The sequence below is a fragment of the Quercus lobata genome, chromosome 5 (assembly GCF_001633185.2).
Source record: "Quercus lobata isolate SW786 chromosome 5, ValleyOak3.0 Primary Assembly, whole genome shotgun sequence".
NCBI classification, from domain to species: domain Eukaryota; kingdom Viridiplantae; phylum Streptophyta; class Magnoliopsida; order Fagales; family Fagaceae; genus Quercus; species Quercus lobata.
The window spans coordinates 86988399-87007050 of NC_044908.1; positions in this window are offsets into that span (position 1 = coordinate 86988399).

The following is an 18652-nucleotide window of genomic DNA, read 5'->3' on the forward strand; positions in this document are numbered from 1 at the left end:
ATGCTCATGAAAGGATCATGTTGTCAGAAAGAAATTGTTACACGCCTAAGAGCCTATCAGTCTGCAGAAGGAAATATGTCCTCTAAGAAAAACTATGATGCTAGACTGTGGATGAAATTCTAGGCCGGCAAGGGAAAGTTTCTTGTTTTACTGTGCCACCAACCCCTTGAGAACACAGAGACATTTGATGGTTAGCCAATCTGCCCGAAATTTCAAACACTGTCAGAACCACAATGAAGACTAAAATGGCAACAAATTTAACAATGTCTGCTGTCTCCTCTTCCGGATTTCTAAGACTTCTGACAGGATTTCACAAAATTCAACTCACAGAAACCTTCTACGATCTTCGATCTACCTAACCTGCGAAAACTAGGCCAAGATACCCGACCACGCGCTGCCATGCACCGCCAAAAGCTTCAGCGGATCGCGGCCTACCCCTTTGTATTCGTACAAATCCAGGCTCCATTTCAAGAAAATGGCATTACCACTCGAGCCAGCGGCCCTCAATGTGTAAAACCCAGAAAGGCCATCAACAATAGGGCCATCACGCGCCACCACGCGCCGTCATAATCTCGCAATGACCAATGGCCAAGTTCTTCAAACCTGTGTAAATTTGTTCATAATCTCACAAAACTGACACTACAGGGGCCTTGTACGGCCTTAAAACTACAAACCTAAAAATTTCAGGCCCAAAAACTCCAACACGCGCCGCCACGCGCTACCAAAAAAACGGCGGTGGCTGCTTTCAGCAAGACGCGCTGCCCCATATGCTCACGCGCTCACACGCGCCGGCATTTCTCTCGCACGCGTGCACGCTCCATGACGTCATGGATGACGTCATCATCCAACAACCGATTGACCCGTTTGTCCAGGCCAACCTGGTTTGACGCGAAAATCCGACCCGGATCCGAATAGCATTAAAAAAAAAAAAAAAAAAAAATGCTTGGACCAAGCGGATCTTTGACCATGACCAAAAAGTCAAAAATTTCAAAATGGACCTGTCCCACTCAATTTTTCGAGTACATTCCGATTTTGGGACCCATTCCTTCATTCGAGGCTCGAAAATTGTGCAAACGTCCAATTTCCAAAAAGTTGACTTTTGTGCAAATGTTGACCAAACGTCAAATTTTTAAGATGGACCTGTCTTGCACAATTTTTCGTGTACATTCCGATTTTGGAGTCCGTTTCATCATTTGAGACTCGAAAATTGCACAAATGGCCTAAATTCCAAGACAGTTGACTTTGATGTTGAAATCAACCTAAAGTCAAAATTTTCAAGTCACACTTGCCTTTCTCAATTTTTCGTGTACATTCCAAATTTAGGGTCTATTTCTTCATTTGAGAATCCAAAAATTTCTCAAATAATGTGATTCTACAACTGTTAGCTTTGAAGTGAACTTTGACCAAGAATCAAAACATTCGAGCAAAGTTTCTTCTATTCGTACTTTCACGAAGATTTTGATTTTGAAATCCACTTATTGGTTTTGGACTTGGTGATCACCAATCAAACCCACATCTTTGAAGTACTGACGATGTCCAAAATTTAAACTCCTGAGATCAAAATTTGAGATTCATCCACTTAATTGGGATCTCCTCAGGGTTATTCTCCAGATTTCATCAAGACTTGCCTTTCAAAGTACAGATGAACTCTCACAAGTGTGTCTTAAAATTACACTAGGTCATTAGTTCAATCTGTTATTCTCGTTCGGTGCCTACTAGTCTCCAATTTACCATTCCCATTCGGTGCCTACCATTCCCACCTACTGTTCCTACCTACCATTTCCACCTACCGTTCCCATCTACCATTCTCACCAAAAATTCTCAACTACCATTATTAACTACCTACCTACCATTCTTCATCTCTCTACTATAAATAGGAGGGCCGGGTTCATCAAAAACTCATCCAAAAAAAAAAAAAAAACATTGAATCATGAAATGAAGATTTGCCTCTTTCAGATTTTCAAATCCTCCTTTTCACAACCATTTCTTACTATGACCTCATCATTCTCAACACCTAGCAACCGATTTTACTTCATAATCGGTTTGAGATCAACCCTCCCATGGTTCGGTCGAAACCCTATTTACAACATCATTGCAGTTTTGAGATCCAAACAAATTTTGTTTCTCCACTTAACGACCACCTTTGTCTACAAAATTACTCATAACAAGGTCTGTATCGGCCTCCCATGCTTCCGTGGATTTGGTTGGCCAGGAAATCCAAGTCCAGCGGACACACCTGTTCCTAACCTCAGGGCTCCTGTAGTCTCTTTCCAATTGCTTGGTCTTCCAGCAGAAGCAGTGGTTCGGAACAAACAGCAACTTGTCTGGTTTCCAAACCAGGTTCACAATTTAGCTCCATCTTTCATTTTTTCTGTGCTTTTCCAACAAGTGGCAGTAGATGAAGATGGTAAAAAGTGTTGAGGTATCCTACAAATTGTTTTCCATCCAACACTTAAAACAACCTCCAAGGCGCCAGCTCATCAGAATTCAGCTTTTGGTGCCGGTAAATGGTCATCAAAACTTTATTCCATGTCCCCACTACTATGGGACCTAAAGGTCATCGTTGCTGGTACCTCAAAACTCATTTTCTGAAATTACTCCAACTTAAAATCAGCTTGAAGAATTTCAGAAAGTACTATTCCGAAATTACTTCAACATAACGTCCGTCGGCATAGTCCCATTACACAGGCACATTCAATAACTTGCCGTCGGATCTCATTCAGCATGCAGTCAGTCACATATCCAAAGGTGTACTTCCCATAAACATCTACACCAGAAGGGTCCTAGCATACAGGGCCAGCACCATGGTGGTGTAAGTTTTGCTCATTTGCTTTGCTTCATCTCCATCTTCTTCATTGCCACCACCAGCATACCCAGAATACATAAGCTTCTGAAATTACTTCGACTTAACTTGAGTGATACAATTACGCAGGCGCATTCAACCACTTTCCCACCTGTCCTCGTTGTAATCCAAAGCATGATCTTCCGAAATAACTTCTCCAGAAGTTCTTAAGAACACGAGGCTAGCTCCATGACCCTGCATACTGTATCCAGCCACCATTCTCTCATCTTCCCCATCTTCAACATCTTGTGATCGCCGCCAAAGATCCAAAATACTCTCCAGAAATTACTTCAACTTAACCTCTGCTAAGAAGGCTCCATCACGCAAGTACGTTCAAATACTTGCAGACCCCTATTCAGTCTCATCAAAGCCTTTCATATGGGTGGGTCTACTCTTCGGAAATTATCTCATCCATCTAAAAGCTCCACCACCTTCAACAGCTCCATTACCTTCAACTACTTCACTTAAAGAGTTAAGTACCAAAAATCCATTTTTCGAAACTCATTCTCACACCACACTCCGAGACTGTGTGCGTGAACGAGTCTCGAGGGGGCATTTGTAGAGAGGGAAAATTCCCGACCTATCACAAGCTGACACGTCACATTATCAAGTCCACAAAATACAGCCAATTACAAAACACCACGTATTGCTACTAGGTTTTGCTATCACTATTCAGAAGCCAATAGAAATTTGCCAAGTGTTATGCAAAAACCAATCACGCATCAGTGCACGTGTAAGCGATGACTCAAGCAACCTCGCACGTGTAAGCGATGACTTAAGCGGACCAATCAGGCTGTGACATGTGTCACCAATCAAGTTTTGCCACGTGTCGCTCACCCACCCCAAAACTCTTTTAAATAGAAGCCTTCCTGAGACATTCAGGAGGACGAAGATTCAGAGGACGAAGATCCAGACGAAGATCCAGGACGAAGATTCAGAGGGGACCAAGATCCAGAGGACCAGAATTGAGAAGTGAAAAAGCTCTACTGGAATCAAGCCCTGAAGCCTCCAGGAACTTCAAGAACTTCAACCCCAAAATGAAAGAACATTCGAAGCAGAATCATCCAGATCATCTGCCTAGATCCTAAAGTTTGCGGGAATCAAGCTCAAAGGTTCGAAAACATCAACAAATCATAAATCAGTGAAGCTCTTCGGATTCAAGCCTCCAAAGCCCCGAAGAACTTCCACCACAAATCTTCAAATACAAAGAACATTCGAAGCAGAATCATCCAAACTATCTGCCTAGATCTCAAAGTTCACTGGAATCAAGCTCAAAAGCCTCCAGAAACCTCAAACAACCACAAATCAGCGAAGCTCCACGGATTCAAGCCTCTAAAGCACCGAAGAACTTCCACCACAAACCTTTGAAGACAAAGAACACACGAAGTACACACAAAGAACACGAAGAACAAAAGATTTCTAACAAGCTCATAGCCAAAGATTCATTGTAATTCTGTTCCAAAGATCTTCAATCCATTCTTCAGCCAAATTAAAGTACATTGGGTGTTCGAATCAAAATCACATTACTACAAATCCAATCAACAAATCTTTTAAGGAGATCGAATCAAATGATAACTCTTTTGTAATCACAGAGAATTGTACCACACAATCATCAATACAAATTCGTATTTGTGAAATTATTTTACTTGTTTGACTTTATTTCGAACCGAGAAATTTAGTCGCCTACAGAGTCATTATTCATATTAGAATGATGAGCAACTCTAGGATTGGAATAAAGGTTTAAAACCTTTACTAACTCACCAATAAGTACCATAGGATCTTGTGCTTGAGGCACAGGTACTTTTGGCTTATTTGCTCGCTTAGCAGTTTGTAACTTGAAATAGTTTGGATGAATGTGTCTAGTCTTTCTACAAAAATGACAAACCCATAAAGGTCTATTATGCAACTTATCCTTAGGAAGAGGAGTATTCTTAGGCTTAGATTCTTTAAGATCAACCCTAATCTTCCTAGGAGGTGTAACTTCTACTAGCTTGACAATTTCACTCTTGGGGGGCTTAGAAAAAGAAATAAAGTTTGTGTAATGAGTCTTAGACACTGGGATGCTATCTTCAAAACCTAGACCAGTTTTTTCTAAGGGAGACTTCTGAATACTCAACAGGTGTTCAAGTTTAGAACTAGCAGTCCTATTTGTTTGATCTCTAGCAACAAATAGTTCAAGTTCCAAATTCTTAACCCTCTAGCCACCATGTACTCCTTTAATTGTGCCTTTTTCCAACAAGAATTTAAGGTAAAAATCTAAGCTTTTATCTCAATTTCTTCTATGAAATCCTTTGGGTTTTGCTATTTAATGATTATTATAGTGAATACTTGATGGGTTTTGGTGAATAATGGAAGATTAGAGGGTTAAGATGATTTGAGTAGCAATGGTTTTGTTAAAATCCGAAAATTTCGTATCATTTGAAGAGTTTTTTCTTTGATAAAAGGTTTTGGTTGATTAGTTTCCTAATGGGTATTTGAGGGTTGCATAAATGTTGCATAAATGTTGTCTATGGGTTAGACACGCTTTTGGAAACTACCTATGAAAACTATATTTTCCTAAAAGCATTGTGTCGTAACCTTAATATATATATATATATATATATATATATATATATGATTATGTATGAACATGCATCATATTTGGTATTGCACTTGGGGAAATGCAAGAATTGTTGATATGGAAAAATGAGCATCTTCTATTTAATATTTGATAAGGAAATCATGGATTTTATAGTATATTAGAAAATTTAGAGATGCTTATCTTGTCTTGTTATGAGAGAAAGTGATAGAAAATCTTTTGACAAGAATGAAGTTGAAAACCCTACAAACTTTGTGAAAGTTAGACTATTTAAGGTTTTTCTGAAATTACCTAGAAATATACTATGTATTTGAATGTAATGTAACCTGTGAGCTTTATGTGGTTTTAACACCATGTCATGTGTGATTTCTCGGTAATCACCCGATTTGGTATCCGTAATCTTGGTTTTCAAGTCAGTGCCCTTTCACTCTGGATGATGCGTTCTTCCCTACTACCCATGGGGGGAAGAGGTTCCTTGATTGTGTGTAGGTGAGGTTGCTGCCCATGGAGCCAAGAGACCACATGCAAGAGAGGTCCTATTTAATGTGCTCTCTTTGCTGCCCATGGAGGGAGAGAAAAACCTCGAGGGTATGGGTGAGGCTGCTGTTTATGGGGCCAAGAGTCTGCATACCAGAGAGGACAATATCATGCCAGTTGTGGATGAGTGGATCCCCTGACCGGTCTATGTGGTAGTATGGTATCTTTGTGATAAATTACCGTATGTTAGATTTTATGGCTTTGGAAATTATATTGTTAGTGCTCACAGATTATGGTATATAGTTTCAAGGTATTTACTTTGAGAAACTATGTTCCATTATTTAATCATTCTTGTCATGCTATTATGAAAATGATCTTCCAGTATTCAATTAGAATTTTCCCAAATTAAAACATGCTTTGTAAACTATTTATCATCATGAAACTTGCATTTCCCCCACCCCCATTAATTATACTACTTATTGAGCTTTAGCTCATCCGACCCTCCAACAATTTTTCAGATAAATTTGCTATACCCTAGGCATGGAACTTGTTTAATTGGTGGTGATTGGAGTATTATGCTAATTGAGAGAGTTATGCTATGAATGGATGGTGACTCAACTTACTAAATTTATCAAAGCCATAGCTAATTCTATCGGAGGTTGGGCTCTTGAGGTTTATTAGCCTTGGGCATGGTAGGCTTAGATTCTATTGTTGAGGTTGCCTATCCTAGGAAGAATTCTGGTTTTACGTCAATCCATTTGGATCTTTGGAATTTCATGTATATTTGGAGACATGATTCGTAATTTGTATTGTTTGTAAATATCTCATAGAGCTCTGACTTATATTGTGGAGAGATCAATATGTTTATTTATTTTATCATTTGGAAAAAAAAAAAAAAAAAACCCCTACAATTTATTTTGAAGGTTTGGTTTCACATGCTTTGAATAGGAAGCACTAACCACCACCCCCCCCCCCCCCCAAATTTGAAAAAAAAATATTAGTATATACATTTAGGTACTAATTTAACAATTTGATTCAATAAATTTACACTTAGGCATCCTTATAAATGGCAAACTCCAAAAAAAAAAAAATCCCAATAACAAAATCACCAACATTTACACCAATACCAAAGTTACAAAATTTAGCCCAATCTACCAATTAGAAAAATGTTTTGACCATGCATGACCGAAAAATCATTAGTATAAGGTACCTGCATTCGCCAAAGAAGATCACCGCAAGCCGGGAATTGACGTCGATTTTTGTGGAAATTTTGACGAGCCTCTTCAACCTCAGCTCGCTCTTCCGGTGTGCCACCCTCCGGGTCAAACTCCCATGTTTGTCTTCCCGCAAAGTTATTTGTACTAAAAAGGTAAGGGTCATTTTTGCCCTCTCCTATCTTCAGCTTCCACATTCTTTCTTAGTTAATTTGAATCTGCATGTGCAAAAGCTCTATTATAGTGATGATAATGACACCACTCCCTTCTCTTCTCTTTTGTTGGTAACTATTAGAGTCTGTGATAGTAAATAATCATGCATATATATATATATAGATACAATGAACATTTTTTCAGCAAAGAATATTACTATATTAGAGTTTGTGATAGACAAACAACATACGAAAAAGATCTAGAAATTGACCATTTAGATGATGTATACCTGAAAACACTAATGCGATCCCATAGATTTCACTGTAAACATGTTAGAATATGAGAGAGAGAGAGAGAGAGCTACCTTTATGAAATATATGGTACTCAAAATATGTAGTACTGTTGTGTTAAGAACTTACCACCAATATAGAATTGGCTATATATGGAAAGGAACAAATGGAGATTTGTGGGCTTGTAAGGCCTTAAATTTGAGAATAATTTTTTTTTTTTTTTTTTTTTGACGTCAAAGGTAGAAATATATTAAAAGAAGAAAAGTGAAACAGTATCCAGAAAGAGACTTGGCTGAGGAGCTGTAAAACAAAAGCCATGCAAAACCATGCATCGTGGCCTACTGCTCCTACGAAACCAAACAAAACTTGAGAATAATTTTTGATCTTCAACGGGCTGAGACTCGCCTAATATAGAAAAATCTACACTAGGTATTAGAGAGTGCATGCTCTAGTAACAACTAATTAAGGCTATTGGGACAACATTAAAGGAACTAAAGTCAAGACTGTGACTTAGAACCAATGCTTGAGTTCGCTTGAGTGAGCGCTCGTCCTCTAGCATTGATTCCTCTAGCACTCGTCCTAGAGAGTGCCCTAGGACTTTTTCTTAACCTAGGACTTAGGACACCCACAAAACAGCTCACACATATACACACATATTCACAAATGTAGCCGAATTTGTACATAATCTCTATTATTATTATGCACGGGTGGTTCTACTTGTATGTGAGGGTGGTCCTAGGACCACCCTCACTTGTCCAAAAAAAAAAAAAAATTATATAAATAATTATCTTAAATTAATGTCCTGGGACCATCCTGACTTGAAAATATTGTATATATATACTTCAAAAATATATATTATTTACTAAATTAACCTATTTAGATCACCCTAATAAATATAAGAGTAATGTTACATCTACAACATTTTCACAATAAATTTTATGTGGTAAACTATTACTAATTCTAATTCGAGTTCAATATTAACATGTTTTACCCACCAATAACAGATTAACAACTTGTTGCATAAGATTTGTTATGAAATTGTTGTGGTTATTTATTATTCTCATATCAGCATTTTCAATTTGCACTTTATCTTTTATTAGTCTTTTTTTTTTTTTTCTTATTTTCTTTGTTAATATAAAAAATTGTAATATTTTATGTATTTGTGTTTTTTTTTTTTTTTGGTGACGTTGATATATTTAAATTATTTTTTATTAAATTTTTTATAATTTAAATTTCTTAGTGTCTAATTTAAAACAAATTCTTAAAGCTGCCGCTATTATTATGAACAAAAGTCGGCTGGAGATGAAAGAAAAGGCTGAAGAAATAAAAGGGACGCCATTCGGCCGTTTGGGTAAAGTTACTATTAGGGGCCTAGCCTACTACATCATTTAATGAGGTCTTTTATCAAAGTGTGGGCTGGACCCAATACATCATTTGTGTGAAAATCCATATAATTCAATTTCTTTACGCACCAATTGACAACTGTATTGATGGGCTAAGGCCCGTTTTGCTATGCGTCAAAGAGTTGGATCTGCCCCACTATTCTAGTAGGACCTTGCTAAAGGGTCAGTTTTTGCATAGACCCAACATCCAAAATAAAGACAACAACCACTAACAAATACATGTGTATTAGTCCACAAATATGAGTACACATTTATAAATTTAAGAGCAAATATCTTACAGCAGGAAAGTTAGTTAGGGAAGCAATTAGCATAACCAATACAGCAGAATGCAAAATGAAACAGTAGAATGTAAAATGATGAGTTTTTTTCAAGAAGTGAACTAAAGAGAAAACTTAAACCCTAACTTGGACAACATTGCTATTAGGCTAAGCCATATAACCTTATTTACCAAGGGTTAAAAGATTTACATGTACAACCCTTGATAAGTAAAGTTATTTAAGGGTCTATTGACCCACAAAATAAGTTTTTTTTTTTTTTAATTTTATTTTAACCACAATCATGCACAAAAAGCACATACTACAACCAAATATATCAAAAATACAATATATACAACCAAATACATCAAAAGTTTAATATACTATAACCAAATACAAATATAGAAGATAAATCCATTTAGCTAAAGAACTAAATTAAGAGTTTTCTAAGCCACAATTCACCATCCTTATTATAAACACATGATATTGCCCCAAGTGCTTAGGTTTGAACAATCACATCAGGGTCTAAAGTAAAATTAGAAAGGAGAGGTTCTAAACCATTTGCTCCCATGACTAGTTGTTGACTACGGGGATTGGTCTAGACAATGGTTGTTACAACTTCTACGGCCTTTGCACGAATATTTGAGTGGGAATTTTTTAGGTAACAAAGGAGAGGAACCAAACCACCAATTGAATGAAGATCCGTAGCATATGCATTAACCGCCCAAACATGAGGCATACTCTTGACACAACTAAAAACAAAGGATAGGAAAAGTGTGCACAACAAGTATATACAAATAACTAGCTACACAAAAAACCAACCCTTCAAATTCTCTTTAACTCAACTAAATTAGTAATAAGATTGTAAGACAAAGGAGCGAGAGGACTTAAAAAAAAAAAAAAAAAAAAAAAATTATGGTTGATTTTTCAGGTGTATTCTCTGGTTTTTTTTTTTTTTATTATTAGAAAAAATAGCTAACTAATCTATATATATCTAAAAGCTAAAACGTAGAATTTATTACTGCTATGCTCCTATTGAGCCACATCAACGTCCACATTATTATTATATTTCTTTTAATTTTTCTATAATTTTTTTTAATGTTACCCATTTTTTTAATATTTACACTTTCTCCCTCCCTTACATTTTCATCTCCCCACTACCTTCTACTTTAATTTCACTCTTCATCTTCCCTTATTTTATCTCTTCTTATTCACACCATTTCACTATAAATTTGTCATTCTCTCTTCCATTCTTTGTATAGTTTTCCTTCACACACACACACACAAAAAAAGTTATCTCTCTCTCTCTCTCTCAATTTTTTGGTTGATTTTTTTAATTTTTCTTGTATCTTTTCTTTAGATTGATAATTTTTTTTATTCTTTAGAACTCTACTTTTGTTGATAAGATTTATTTATTTATTATTATTATTTTTGGTTCTCTTTGATTGTTTATCTACTCTAATCAATTATTTTTAAAAATTGCAAATTACACTTTAAATCCAAGTTGAGCAATATTCAAGATTGTAAGAGTTTTGTCTTTGTCTCTCTCTGGTAGGACTACCATTCTTTTACCAGAGTAGACGAGGATCACAATATATGATGTTGTGTTAAACATTATTGTAGGTACTCTTTTATCAAATTTAATTGCTTTCCTTTCTCTTTTTAAGTTATACTATTAAAATATGAATATTGATAGTTTTAGTGACACGTAATGCATATTATGATATTGATTTGAGTGCTTTTTTATGAGCCTCCAATAAATGGCCCTATGCTATGGGTATAAGTAAATGGCCAACAAATATAAAGGCTAATGCAAAAGGTTAGTGTCACTTTATTTTTGTTAGAAATGTACTTTCTAAATTTATTGTTTGAATTTTCAATCTTTATAGTTTAAACATTAAGGTCATATGGTGATTTGCTCATCATGTGTTTGATGTTTATGTTTATAGACAAATACCATAACTCGGACTTTATAATACTTTTGTGCAAGATTAACACCATCAATTGATGGGCATAATTTTTCGTTCATTAGATTGTATGCTTTTTCCAATATGGATTTGACTCTATTTTCATAAGTATTTGTCTCTCTAATTAAAAATTCATAATGTTTGTCTTTGAACTCACCTGACCCATCAATTGCCTTTATAAACACTGAACCCCCATCTGATACAGCCATAATATTAATAAGAGACCTCCTTTGTGGATTTGACCATCCATCAGAAACTATGCTTACATCATTTTCAAGCTAAGAGTCCTTAATTGGTTTCAAGAGTCTTTCAACATGAGCTCTTTCTTTTTGCAAAAGTGTTGTTCTCAAGGCATTGTATCTAGGAGAAACATAACCTGGGATGTTATGGGTAGCAGCATATGCATAGGAATTACGATAATATGAGTTCCTTGCAAAGTTAAATGGAAGTCTACCAGTGTAAAACATCCTAGCAATTCTACTATCCAATTCATATCTAGCAGTACTCTGGAATGCTTTCTCAATAGGAGAAATCCCAGTCACCTTCCTCCTCTTACCATCAACCGAATTTGTACTATCACTCCCTTCCTATCTCTGAAATGGGGAAATAGGTATAGGCCCACGGCCTGGGAGAGGTAGGGGGTAAGGGAATTCGACTTCTCTATTCTCTCTCTAACTTATCATTCTCAACTTGATCATGCATTCACTGCATTTCCAGCCTATGGCTCGGTGTCACATTAGGGCATGCTTTAATACCTTTATTAAGAATTTTTAATAAATGAGCCTTAACCCTAGAATAAGATCCCAAATAAACTACACCACAATAGTTGCACTTAAAGTATGTGTTTCCACCTTTTTTAACGGTAGCACCAGGTGGTTTTTCTACTTTAGTCACATATTGCCAAAGAGGACATTCAACATTTGGCACTTCTTGAGATGAAGTTTCTGCGCTAGTAACTTCATCCATTGCAAATTCAATAGATTTAATTTAATCTACAAATAATAACTATTAAGTATTAACTAAATAAATTAATAATAAATCAAAACCAAGTTCACAAATTCACAATGAGTAATAAGTAATAACTATTAACTAAATAAAACTACGATTGAAAACTAATATTCACAAATCAGTATCACAGATTCACAAATCACAAATCATTGAAATCAAAGATCAAACTAAGATTGAAAGGTACCTGAGTTAAGAAGGTGTGAGAGAGAGCTGAAGAAAGAATGAGATTAAGTGAGTCAAGTGACTGACTCGGCACTGGCTGAGTGTCTCATAGCGAGCAGAGACAAAGGTAGAAAGCACAAAGAGAGTGAGAGACGAGTGAGTTAGTGACAGAATGAGAGAGAGGCAAAGAGATTAAGTTTGGTGTGTTTGTGTGAAGTGAGCCTTCAGTAGGGTTTAATATTTGGCTCAAATAGTGCTTTTTACACCTTTTTTTTTTTTTTTTTTTTTTGAATTTCGGTCTGTATCGGCCGATACGGCCCAAGTCGGCCCGAGTTGGAGCCGTGTCAGCACGAATCGACGCGAGTTGGCTAAAAAAAAAAAAAGCCACGTGGCATGACGCGGCCAGACATGCGGGCAGCGGCGTCTCTCGCGCGTCGTTGCGCCGTGCCGCGTCAGATGCGAGTGTGGCACCTCTGGTGCCACGTCCGTGCTTCATAGATCAGGAGACAAAGATGGCCAAGGGGCTTCACCAAAGCCTGGATCTGCCTTGAGGAGAACTCGGAAGATGCCAGATTCTGTCTGGGCCCAAAAAGGCCGGCTTCCACATAAAACAATATAAGCAAAATAACACCAATTCTCCACCTGTCCGCATATGATCTATGTAAAACTTCAGAAGCCACACAATAGGCACTTCCCACGATATCATTCAACCTCCCATCTATAGAAACTTCTCATTATTCGACCATAACTCTGCTTTTTTAAAGTAATCAGAGAGACAAATCTTAGGTAGTAGTCCTGACCTGGCTTTACATAGTCAGAGAGTCCAAAATCAAATCCCTTGAGCGGGGAATTTTCATCACTGGAAGTGAAAAGAAAATTCTGAAGTAGAAAAACGCGCATTCAGAAAAGACGATGTAAAATAATTTGAGTCTATAAATATATTATGTTGAAAATATTCATCTCAAAAGATAGATGATAAATAGTTGACAGTCTGGTGCTATAATATAAACAACCACAGAATCAGTATCTAAGAGATCATGAATGTGGTCAGAAAATGCTATATAACAGGCAAATATGGCATATCTTTTTCCCACTTTATGGTATACAAGAAAATATTTGGTAAGAATATGAGTACCTTGAAAGTATCCTATCTAACAGTTCACCTCCATTGCATAACCTGAAGAATGCAACATATTAAAATGGGTGAGCTCAAAATTTTAAAGGATGTAGTTTTCATCAAGACAGTTTAGAAACTTAAAACATATATTGAATTCCTATCAGGCTATCACTGCTTCAGGAAAAAATAATAACAGACAGAAAATGTATAACATGAAAGGCAAGAGGACAACACATTGATAAGCATGCATCCCTAGAAATCCTGGTATATCAGATGAATATCATACAACACAAGGGCCAAACCTTTTTCCAAGTATCAGACTATTTAACCAGTCCATTATTATTCTCATATATGGATGACTGTGCCATGTCAAATCCATTTGATATTACAAGCAACACGGTAAAACTGGCATCAATATCCCAATAATTTATATGGCGACCAGAAGCACGTTTAGAAGTGTGAATTATTTACATAGAAGTGACATCTATGTAAGATTGACACATGTACAAGTTTGCAATCTAATTCTCATAACCAAAAAAAAAAAAAAAAAAAACTCATTCAAGTTCTACTTCGGCAATTATAGACCATATATATCTTTTTATTTTATCTTAGCCAAAAAGACCAAGAAAGGTACTGTGAGTTCATACAACAAAAAACAGGACAAATTCTTGATATAGAAATTAATATGATCAATCATTGTATATTGCAAAGAACAATTATGATCCACTGTCAACTCCACTACAAACACTTAACATGTACAATAAATTAAGGAAGATAACTTATGACTTCCAAATTGGCACTGCAACTTACCACTAGACCAGCCTATATATGACATCTCTATTCACTGCAATTCAAAAAAAAAAATAGTTGAAAGCCTTTCTTCTAAGAAGCCTTCTTACACCGTAAATCATGTGAAAACAGAGATTAACATCTAATGAATTATAAATCTTCCAAATTCCTGCATACCTCTAGAGCCACTGATTGCAAACTACCTACTATCCAAAAAACTCATTAGCATATTTACCCATTCATACTCCAACAAGACCAAGGTGGGAAAAAAATTATAGATTATTGCAGCACAAGTCAAACTCTGCTCACAAAAAAAAGTCTTCAATAATCAAAAGAAGATACTGTAAGTCTATAACTTACAAAAGGACTCACCTGAGTTTCTCCACTGGAAGACAACCCAGATCAATGTTGCATACAGGACAGCAATCCATCTCCTCATCTAAGATCTTCTCATATAATTTTAGCATTTAATCTTCTCATACAGGAGATAAAAAATTTTGCATTTAATTTTTTCAATTTTTTTTTCAACTCTGACAAAGTATAGCGTTGAATTTAATCTAAAACATATTAAGTAAATGAAGAAGAAAAAATAAATAGTACTTCAACACTGTGAAGCCAACAATAATAGAAAGACCATGTTGAGATGAGCATTTTTTTATTTTAAAATTTTTCTTAAGTAGATATAAGCTTATCCTACTCGACTTCTCAATAGCTACATCGGCTAGCCTACTCGACTTCTCACTACCGGTTGATGGCATTGTAGATCGAATCTATTGGAAGCGAGAGAGGAGTCAACTCGATCAATCAGATGTGGGAAACAGCCGGATTGGGTTGGTAATGAACTGTGATGCACCTAGGGAGGACAGAAGGTGAAGCTGCTCCCTAGGCTTGGCCTGAGAGCCCTTTGTTTTTGCTAGAGATGGAGCCTAATAAAAGCATTGGCCCAAAATTCCTTTGTTTCAATGCTAGGCAACCTGAACGTTTACCTTTATTCTTGGCTTCTTTTCGCACTTGCCCATCACTTTGTGGTGTGGTATTGCGCCGAAAAGGTTTATTCAGGTAAAGTGTTTCGATCTCCTTAATGATGATATCATTATCAGGGATCCGGAAGTCACGAGGGTTTATCGTGACGTCATGAATCGTCTCGGGGTTAAAATCTCTTAGGCAAAAACGTTGACGTTAGATTGTGGTGGACTTGAGATTGTGAAGAAATTTCGCATTCACGACAGAGAGTTATCTCCTTTGTCGTTGAAAATAATTTGGTCCACTCGATTTAGCGTGGCTTTTATGCCTCTGTTGAAATCAATTGGATCTTCTTCCCTTCTGGTCTCTTTAAGGCTTAAAGGGGTTGGCTACAAGCGGTATTCGTCTTTGGCTAAGGAATACCTCAATATAACCGACACTAGTATAGGCATGTTTTGGTAGCCTTCTCGCCTGGTGGAATCATACCACTACCGTTTCCTATCTGGTTAGGTTTTTTAGATGGGATAGTAGTTAATTGCTATCACCTTAGTATGGTGCAGTAATTTAGAGTCGTGTCGTCTAGATGACAAGTATTTGTTGTCTGTGTGGGATGATTTGGAGCGTAACCTCACTGAAGAAGGGGACTTCAATGTGGAGAGAGTCAATAGTCAATTTTGGATCCGCCTTTGGTGCTTCGAAGGCTGCTTCCAATGGGTCAAGGTCTTAGAGAGAATTTAAACAAAGGCTGGGCCCACTTGTTTTCCTTGCGAGGCTAGGTGAACAGGAAGAAGAATGAGATCAGTCGGACCCAGGAAGAGAAATAACATAGATTGGTGCCTATCACTTACTCAGGGAAAGGAGCGGAATGCTTTGAACCCCGCCTAGGGACGAAGGGAGAAGGTTGACCAGGGCACTGTTCGAGAGAAATGGAAGATTGTATTGATAGGGATTGACAGAGGCATTAGAGGCATGCTTAGCCACAGTAGCCACAGACGAAGCCACTAATGGGCTGGTTTGAATGGATAGGCTGAGCGTGGTCGAGAGAACCTTGATTGAGAAGGTCTCACTTTCGCTCTTTTTCACTTGATGGGTGGCAAACAAAGGAACTTTGCAGAAAGCTAGTTCCGATTCATGGCTTTCATCCGAAAATGGTGATTATGGTTCCTTGAGAGCTACAGATCAAGAGAACCCACTTTTGATGCCTCTATTCCCGGTATGGGGCAGGGGAGTGAGTTGTGTTTAGTATTTCTCTGATGTTAGCCCGCAACGGATTCGAGAAGAGAAAGAATTGGATTGGTGGGTTTGTACTGGTGAGAGGCAGGGAGGAACAAAAGAAAAAGAACATGAATCGAGTACTTAGCTTGTCATACGGATTTTCAAGTAGATGGTCACCTTCTTTCTAACCTCTCCTTGCTAGTCATTGATAGAGGCTACTCACAATCCCAAGCCCTACTAATGATCCAAGGCCCCGGATGATACATTTTCCGATCCGCTGAAGATCACAAGGTCCACCATCTCCTGAGTGGCTTGCTCACCCCTTCCCTTATTCCTTAGCAATAGGGTTCATCACATGCTCCTCGCGATCAATAGTGGCCTACTGGGGATGGAATTACAGATGGAGAGGTCAGGTGATCTGAGAGACTCCTGCCTCTGGGAACATGCATTCATTTCAATGGAGTGAGAAAGGGAACGAAAGAAGGGGATGCACGAAAAACAGAAGGAGAGGAATCACTTGTCTCACTTCCTTCAGTCGGTAGTGAATGAATTGAAGTCGCCATTTAGCCTCGGGCCGACTCCGATCTAGAGAAACAATGATTGAAATAAATGGCTCAGTGGCTTAGTTGGGCTTCAGAAGGAATGAAGCGAGAAGGGAGGAAGGTGGATTGCCTGGACTTATGCTTTCTCCAACCGCTGGTAGGGGCCTTTCTAATCCCATGTCCCGACATCTTAGCTTAATGGCCCAGCTTGGGATTGATTCATTCATCGGGTGCGAGAGGGACGAGTGCTTCATATTGCCATTGCTAAACCACCCCTCCAATGTGGATATTTGGAGAGGGGAAGCAAGAGGTCAAGATCTCAATAAGTTCAATTTGTTCCGCTGCCGATGGATCCGAGAAGTATTGAGGGATTGATCTCTTCAATCAATCCTGCACCTCCAATCTCCAACTATTGATCCCTTTCGATGGCATCTAGGGGAAAAGCTTATTCCATCAATTATTCAATCAAGGGTAAGCTTTACTCAACAGATTCCTCTATCGGCTTCATTCCATTCCTTCTTCTATCATTCCCAAGCCAAGGGAGAGGTACGGGACAGGGGACTAGTTGTTAACAAAAGGAAAGCGAGAAGGGAGAACCAATAAGTAGGGAAGAGTACCCGAGGGGAAGTTCCTGATCGAAGATCAAGGGAGAGTTTACATCCTCCGTATCCAATTAGTAGCCAATTCACTGATCGGAGGATTAGTTGCTCGATACCTTACCCTCATCTTTCCCTTTCGAGGGGTATTTGGAGAGGTAGGGCCCTTATCCCATTCCTAAAGTAAGGAATGGCAAGCCGGCATTCTAAGTGGCTTGAAAAGCGAAAATGCGCTTCAAGGAGTCTAGCTTTCCTCCTTGATTCCGCCTTCAGAGAGTTAAGTTAAGGGAACCAAGATTACCTTGATTACGCTACAGAAGAGAAGGTATTCTCTAACTCAGAAATTGGGCGTGAAACAGCTTGCAAAAACAATTATTGTGCCGACATATACTCAATGAGTCATATAGTTGTTACGCTCCTGCCTCCTCCCTTAAGGTGCTCACTACCTATCTAAAGTTAGGTCTCTCACCGAGGAGAGCACCTTTGCTTCACTTTTGGAAACATCCTTGCGATAACTCCCCGAAACCTTACGCTTGGTCTTAAGGAGACAAGGGATAACAACTCTTTTCTACAGCTTGAGGGAAAGAAAGCAAAACAGATGAAAATTTTATTTTTATTTTTTTAAAAGCATAAATAAATATGGAAGGCGATTAAAGAATGGAAATGCGACATTTACGATGATTAACACAAAGGCACTTTCCTCTCGCTGTAATCCTTCTACCACATGCTATGCTGCCCCTTCCATCTTTACCTTAACCTTAAGAGAGTCAATCCTGAATCAATTATCCTTTGAATTACTCCTTTATATATTAAAAAAAAAGTACTTACCCATGAGCCTTGTCTATCCTCCAGAACTCTTTCTATGTGTGTGTAGTGAGATTTCATTCTTCCTTATTTTTTCGATGGATCACAATGGTAGGCGCTTGAAGTGTAATCGCCTAGAAAACCACCCCAACGCTGATTCCAATGCCGAGGATCCTAAACCAAGAAAAAAAAAAGGGATAAGAAGCTTTGTGAGGAAATAAGGCGAGCTCTAGTAAAAGAGATTGATAGGCCACAAACTAAATGACCCCTTGTGATAG